General features: G+C 66.0%; 1 long non-coding RNA gene across 1 annotated transcript; it reads left to right on the top strand.

Moving 5' to 3' along the window:
• Positions 1 to 292: 292 nt before the first annotated feature.
• On the top strand, positions 293 to 2,601 carry LOC138067390 (uncharacterized). Its single transcript, XR_011141251.1, has 3 exons — positions 293 to 415; positions 1,742 to 1,983; positions 2,256 to 2,601. It is a non-coding gene; the product is annotated as an uncharacterized lncRNA (long non-coding RNA).
• The last annotated feature ends 5,079 nt before the right edge of the window (positions 2,602 to 7,680 follow it).

Below are 7,680 nucleotides of genomic sequence, written 5' to 3'. Positions count from 1 at the left end.
GACAGCCGACCGGGCGGCGACGGGCGGGAGGACACTGAGGGGGGACAGCGAGGGGGACACTGAGGGGGGACAGCGGGGACCGCGTCCCTGGCGCCGGCAGGCCCGGACCCGCCGCCCGCCCGCCCGCTCGGCGGCGCCCACGGCCGCCGGACGCCATCTCCGGCCTCTCTCCGCTCCCTCCCGCCCTCCGCCCGGGCCGCCGCGGGGATTGGCCGGCCGGGCCAGCTGCCTCTCGGCCATTGGAGGGCGCCTGCGCGCCGCCCGCCGCTGATTGGCGCCCCGCTCCCGCCTCTGGCCGGGGGAGGGGGGAGCGAGCGGCCGGCGGCGAAGATGGCGGCGGGGTGGCTGGCTGTGTGGTGGCGCCTGGCGGCGGCGGCCGGGTCCCGTCGCGTCGCGTCGCGTCGCGTCCTGTCTGGTGCGGTGGCGCGGCGCTGCTGGAGAGCGGCAGGCTGCGGGACGCGCGGCGGGTCGTGGCGCAGCCGGGCTCGGGGGCGGCGGGGGGGCCGGGCCGGGCGCGGGGAGGCGGTCGGGGCGGCCGGTCGCTCTCGCCTGGGCAACGCGCAACGGTTGTGGCAGCGCCGTTGGCAGCGCGGCGGGACCGAGCGGGACGTGCGCGATGGTGCCGGCCGCGAGCTGCTGGCAGCACCGGCGGGCGCCGCGGAGGAGCGAGCGCCGGCAGCGGAGCGCTGGGTGTCTGCGGGCGCTGTTTGCCGGCCCGTGCAGCGAGTGCCCGGCGGGCTGCGGGCGGCGCCGGAGGAGGGAGCGTTGGCAGCCGGCAGCCGGGCTGTCCGGAGCGCCGGGGAGGGGGCAGCGCTCGGGCAAGGGCTTCCCTGGCGGCCCCGAGGCGGCCGGGTGGCGCTTCCCGCCCCGCCGGGGGCTCGTCTGCTGCCGGGGGCGGCAGGTTTCCAGCGCGGCTGCCGCCCTCCCTCGGGCTTTCTTCGGGGGCGGGTGTTGGCAGGCTGGTTCCCAGCCCTGTGGGAGCCGCTGGAGCCTGGTGGTGGCTCGGCGTGTGGTGGCGCTGGCGCGGGGTCCTTCCTTGTCTGTCTGTCTGCCCGTGCAGAGCTTTCAGCCTTTGCTGTAGAAAGTGGAATCGGAGCGTATCATTTGGCCAGGGGGAAAAACCATCTTCTTGCCTGTGAAGCGTATAAGTAGAAGATGTGTTTTACTGGCGAGGCTGTTTTGGGGTTTCAGCTGCCTGGGGAGCTGAGAAGCGTAGTGGGAGCTGTGTCCTGTCTCTGCAAGATCTCTGTCTGCTTCCTTTGTGGCCGCTGGGAGCTGATGTGCTCACTGAGAGCTCGGTTGTGTTTCTCGGTTGTGTTTTCTGTTGCCTGGGTCAGCTCAACGTGGCCGCTTTGTCTGTCTGAGGGGGCAACTGGGGCGTGCAGCTCCCGCTGCCGGAGGGCTGTGGGGTGTTTCAGTTCCCAGTAGGTCATGACCGACTGGGTTACGCTCCCCGGGGCTCCTCTCCGCAGGTAAGGCCGGTGGGAATGTCTCGTGCCAGGGGAAGGGGCTCTCTGGGACAGCTCTGGCTGGGCTGCAGTGCACTGGAGCATAGGAGGGACTGGAGGACTTTGGACTTGCTTCTCTTTGGCTTTGCTTTTTGGAGTTGTTGGAGCTCCCTTGCCTTTTTAGTGAAGCAAGGGGCACTAAAGAGGAGAGGGAGTGTGAGTTGTGTGCAAGAGATGCTGTTGCTGTGCTGTGGTGCAGTGCCAGACTCGAGAGAGGGTCTCTCCTTTTCTAGGTGTCTGGGCGTCCCCTGCAGCCCACGCAGTAGGAACGTTGTGTCCCCTCGGCATTTCTGTACTGTGCCGGCGCCTTCTCCCTGAAGGCAGGCCTCTTGGTGTTCAGCGCTGTCGCCTTGCACACGAAGGAGGAGGAGAAACGGGCCTGAGCTGCGTATGGGAGGAAGAGGCTTTTTGCCCATCCCTGGCACCGCGCAGAGAGCAGCGGCGCTCGGGCTCCTTCCGAGACCTTTGAGGCCTGGTAGGTGCCAGACAAGCTATGGCTCTGGTTTTGATTTATTTCATTATTATTATTGTTTTTTCATATTTGGGGCCACTAGTTGTGTGCGTTTCTGCTCTGTTTTCAGCAGGAGCCGTGCTCTGTGGATGCACTGAAGGCCAGAAGGCAGAGCCGCAGCGCGCAGAGCCCCAGCGCCCGCTCCCCAGGGGGGGACGCGGGGTCGGGCCCGAGTGTTGAGAGAGGGAAAGTGCCTGGTCCTGCTCTTTCTTAAGAGCTCTGTTTTGTTTTCCTAGGTGCTGGTTGCTGGCAAGAGCTGCTCTTTCATCTCTTGCCCACCCCTCCTGCAGCTCTCTGGGGCCCCAGCTTCAGACTCCAGCTGCACTGAGGAAGTGACCTGCTTTCCCAGAGACCCCCCCCCCCCGCCACCCGAAGGAGCAAGAATCCGGCTTTGGCCTTCACGCACCCCTCCAGGAGCTGCCGCAGCAGGAAGGCGGCCTGCGCCTGCCAGCTCGTCCTGCTCCCCAGGAAGCGCCAAGTGGGACTCGGGCACGGTGGCACCGCGCGAAGGTGTTTGGGCTCTGGGCAATAAAGCTTGGCGCGAGCCCCAGCTGAGGCGAGGTGCCACGTGCTGTGTTCTGTGCGCGGTCTCTGTTCACGCCTGCTCGCAGCTTGCCGAAGGCTGCGTTCTCCCTGCTCGGGGAAGAGCTCCTGGCTGCAGCGCTGGAGCGGAGAGGGGGCAGCCGGCAGCCAGGGCCATCTCGCTGCAGTAGGTGAGAGCTCCTGTCCCAAGGGGCTGTTTCTCCTGGCCCCCAGGTTGGCCCTTCCTTTGAGCAGGGGCCCTGGCAGCCCAGCTCCAGCCCGGGAGGCAGCGGGGAAGGCCGGGGCGACGAGGGAGCAGCGAGCGCTCCTTGGCCTCAGGGCTTTGTGTGGGGGCAGCTGCTGGGCAGGGCTTTTTTGTGCCCCCACCAAAGCCCTGAGGCTGGGGAGTGGGGGGGGTCTGGGCTGAGGCCTGCCCCTGCTGCCCTTAAAGGCAAGGTTGAGAGGCTCTGGGTGCTCTTCATGGAACCTTGCCTTTAAGGGCAGTGGGGGGCGTGGGGGCCAGGCCTGGCCCCCATTGGGCCACACCCCCCCCCCGGGAGCCAGTGGGGGCCCTGGAGGCCCCTGGGCTCCCTAGCCTAAGAGACTTGTGTGGGGACAGAAATTCAGCAAGGCTTTTTTGCCCCCACACAAGTCTCTCAGGCTAGGGAGCCCAGGGGCCTCCAGGGCCCCCATTGGGCCAGGCCGGCCCCTGCCCCCCGGGGGAGCCAATCGGGTCCAGGCCTGCCCCCGACGCCCACCACTGCCCTTAAAGGCAGGGCTGGGAGACTTTCAGAGTCTTCAAGTCTCTGGGGGCTCTCCAAGTTACTGGAAGAACCACCTCAGGGATTCAGCCCAACTGGGAGACCTGAAGAAGAAAGGTCTCCCAGGTGGGCGGACTCCCTGAGGTTGGTCTTCCAGGTACTTGGAGCTCCTTAATGTCTTCCTCAGTGCCTCCTGGTTCCCTTCAGAGCCCCCAGAGACTTTAAGACTCTGACAGCCCCTAGGGACTTGTAAGGAACGCAGCTGACCTGGGAGCCCTGCAGAAGAGAGGTCTCCCAGGTGGGCTGAGTCCCTGAGGTTGGTCTTCCAGTTACACTGAGGGACTTGGGAAGAAATTAAGGAACTCCAAGCTACTTGAAGAGCACCCTGAGGCTTGAAGACTCTGACAGTCTCCCAAGCCTGCCTTTAAGGGCAGGGGTGGGTGTCGGGGGCCGGCCTCAACCCGCCCGGCTCCCCCGGGGGGCAGGGGCAGGCCTGGCCCCACTGGAGCCGCTCCCACTCCAGGGAGCTGCTCGGGGCAAAAAAGCGCCGCGGCCTCGCTGTGCCTGGGGCGCCCTCGCTGCTCGGCCACGTGCCCCCAGCCGAGTTGACGCCCAAACCTTGGCTGTCACGAGGAACGCCCACGTCCAGCCGCGGAAAGGTCGGGGCCCCGGGGACCTAGATGGCCCCGCAGCGGCCGTGGCTCCTTTCTCCACCGCCTGGGGGCCCGGCCGGGCCGGCAACGCTGCTCTCCCTGGAGAGGAGGCTGCTCTCCCCCTTGGGCTCTGGGATCGGGTCCCTGGGGGCTGGGGGACGGGCCCGGCCGTCTCGCTGACTCCGCTGGCGCTGCCGCAGGGCCGGGCGGGCTGCAAGGGAAAGACAAGAGCCCTTGGTGGCCCGTCCTCTGCCCGGCTGCTGACGGCTGAGCTGCCGGGCGCTGCCCGGCCGGAGAGGGCTCCGCGGGCACAGGACCGCGGCTCCCTCCTCTTCCTCCTCCTGGTGCTGGGCAGGGCAAGGGGATCGCTGCCAAACTCCTCTGCCTCCTGCCTGCCTGCAGGTGCTGCACGAGCCCCTCCCCGCCTGGCTGGGGTGAAGCCAGCAGGGTGCAGTGTTGGGGGGGGGGGCTCTGGGGTGCCCCACAAGACAATCCAAGCATCGAGGGCGCTCCGAAAGGCAACCCGAGGAGCCGGGGCGCACGGAGAAGCGAGCGGCGGGCCGAGGAACCAAACGGAGGGCTCCGAGGTGCTCTGGAAGGGGAAAAACACAAACAAACAAACAAACAAACCACCCCCAAGGCTCTGGGGAGCCAAAAAGCAAACCCCAGGGCTCCAGCACATCCCCACAGGCGAGCAGAAACATCTCAGACGCTTCAAAAGGCAAACCGAAGCCTAGAGGGCTCTCAAAGAGCTACTACTATGGGGCTCCAGAAAAAGCACCCCGAGGTGGCTAGAGCACCCTGCAGAGCACCCCAAGTGCTCTGGGGTGCCCCAAAAGGCACCCCCAGGGGTGTAGGGTGCTCCAAAAGCCAAGCTGAGGTTCCAGAGGCCCCCTGAAAGGCAACCTGAGGGGTCTGGGGCACCCTGAAAGGTACCCCAATCACTCTGGGGTGCAAGGAAAGGCACTCCAAAGGGGGCCCAGGGGACCCCAAAATACACACCAACAGGCCCAGGACATACCTAAAAGGACAAGAAATGGGTCTGTGGTGCCCCAAAAGCCACATCCCAAGCTCTGGGGCGCACCAAAAGGCACAGCAAGGGGACCAGCAGGCACTGAAAAGCACACCAAGGGGTCTGGGTGACCCCAAAAAGCACACCGAGGGACCTTGGGCACCCTGGACGGCACACCGAAGGGCTGAGGCACTCCGAAAGAAACACCGGGGGGTCCGCGCGGCCCAAGCAGCACAGCGAGAGGCCAGGAAAGCCCTGAAAGACGCGGCAAACACTCTGCGGGGCACCAAAAGTGACACCGAGGGCTCCAGGGCAGCCCCAAACGTGCAACGGGGGCACCGGGGAGCAACCACAGCCCCACTCGGGGCTCAGGCTGCACCGAAACGCCCACCGAGGAGCCCGGGGCAGCAGGAGAAAACTGCTGAGGGCGCCAGGCCTCTCCGAAAGGCCCAACGTGGGGCCAGGGGCACCCCAAAAGCCACAACCTCCAGCCCAGCAGACAGCAAACTGCGCATACAAATGGGCCTGGGACACCCCAAAAGCCACAGCCAGAGCTCTGCGGAGCACAACAACGCACACCAAGGGCACAGGGCAGCACCCAAAGGCACCCTCAGCAGGGGCTGGCACCCCACAAGGCACACCCAAGCTTTGGGGCACCCTGAAACGCACCCCGAGCAGCCAAGGACACACCGCAAGGCAGACAAAAGGCGCCCAGGGCACCCCCAGAAGCACAACAAGGCCTCCGCAGCACCCCAAAAGCCACAACGACCCCCCTGGGACCTACCAACAAGCACACGACATGGCTCTGCGGTGCCCCAAAAGCCACATCCACAGCCCTGGGCTGCCCCAAAAGCCACACCAAGGGGCCCAGCGCACACCAAAAGGCACCCTCAGCACCTCTAAGCACCCCAAAAGGCTCACCAGACGGCTCCACGGCACCCCCACACGCACCCCGAGGGCCCTGGGCGCACCAAAAGGCACGGGCAGGCACCCGCGACGCACCAACACGCCCATCGAGCTCCCTGGGCCACCAGGAGAGCCACAACCAGGGGCCGCAGAGGCACCACAAGGCACAGCCAGGCCTCTGCGAGCAACCACACGCACCTCACAAGCCCTGGCCAGCACCAAAAGACACCCCCGAGGGCCCAGGACACCCCCAAAGGGGCAACGAGGCCTCCGACGAGCGCCCCAACCCCCTTCCAAGGGCCATCGGCAACCCTAACGGCACTGCAAAGGTCTCCAGGCAGCCACCGACCCCACACCAAGGCACCCAGCGGACACCACAAAGCACACCGAGGGCTCCGGCTGCCCTCCCAGAGCACACCCATACGGCCGGGCCACCCCCAAAGGCCCCCAAGACGCCAGCGCAGCACCCAGAGGCACACCGAATGCCCTGGGGAGCACCAGCGGGCACCACGAGGGCTCTGGGGCGTCCCCAGAGGGGCAGCGATGGGTCTGGGCAGCACCACGGGGCACCTGAAGAGCCCTGCGGCGGGCACAAACGCACACCGAGGGGTCAAGGACAACGCAAAAAGCACAACATGGGGTCTGGGCACCCCCCAAAGCTACCCCGAGGGTCGCAGGTGCCCCAAAAGGCACACCAAATGACTCAGAGGCACCACAACAGACAGACCAAGGGGGCTGGGATGGGGCCAAAAACCACCCCCAGGAGTGTGCGGCACCCCAGAGGGCACACGGAGGGCCTCGGCCGGGCCACCTCCAAAAGAGCCCCAATGAGACCGCAGAGCCCCTCCAAGCTCGCCCAAGCCTGCAGAGCCTACCACAAGGCCGTCCGAGCACGCAGAGCCTGATACGAAGCTGTCCAGGCCGCACCCAAAGGCACGCGGAGGCTCCACGGCCGCCCTCGAAGGCACGCGGAGGATCCCCAACTCACCAGAACGACACTCTGACGCTCCCCGATCTTGTAGAACGACACTCGGAGGCTCCCTGGCCGCACCCAAAGGCAGTCGGAAGCTCCTCAGCCTCCTACGACACTCCGAGGCTGCCCGGTCTCCTACGACGATCCTCGGAAGCTGCCCGGTCTCCTACAACGACACGCAGATGCTCCCCTGACTCGAAGGCGACACTCGGATGATGCCCAGTCTCCTAGAACGACATGCACAGGCTCCCCGGCTGCACCGAAAGGGACGAGGAGGCTCCCTGGCCGCACCCAAAGGCACGTGGAGGATACCCGGCTTCCTAGAACAAAACTAGATGCTCCCCGGCTGCTCCAAAAAGCACACAGAGGATCCTCCGCTTCCTAGAACAACGCTCCGAGGCTCCCCGGTCTCTAGAACGAAGTTCAGAGGCTGCACGGCCGCACCCAAAGGCACGCGGAGCCGGACCGGTCGACTGAAATGACACTCGGAGGCTGCCTGGCTTCCAAGAATGACGCTCCGAGGCTGCCCGGTCTCCTAGAACAACACTCGCAGGTTGCCCAGCTGCACCCAAACGCACGTGCACGTTTCCTGGCTTCCTAGAACGACACGCGGAGGCTCCCTGGCCGCACCCAAAGGCACACGGAGGCTCCCTGGCTGCACCCAAAGGCACACGGAGGCTCCCCAATCTCCTAGAAAGACGCTCACAGGCTTCCTGGTCTCTTAGAACAAAATTCAGAGGCTGTTTGGCCGCACCCAATGGCACACGGAGGCTCCCTGGTCTCCTAGAACGACACTCGGAGGCTCCTCAGCTTCCTAGAACGACATTTAGAGGC

Source organism: Struthio camelus, chromosome 5 (assembly GCF_040807025.1).
Source record: "Struthio camelus isolate bStrCam1 chromosome 5, bStrCam1.hap1, whole genome shotgun sequence".
NCBI lineage: Eukaryota > Metazoa > Chordata > Aves > Struthioniformes > Struthionidae > Struthio > Struthio camelus.
The sequence above is the reverse complement of the archived record's forward strand: the minus strand, read 5'-3'. Positions and strand labels throughout refer to the sequence as shown.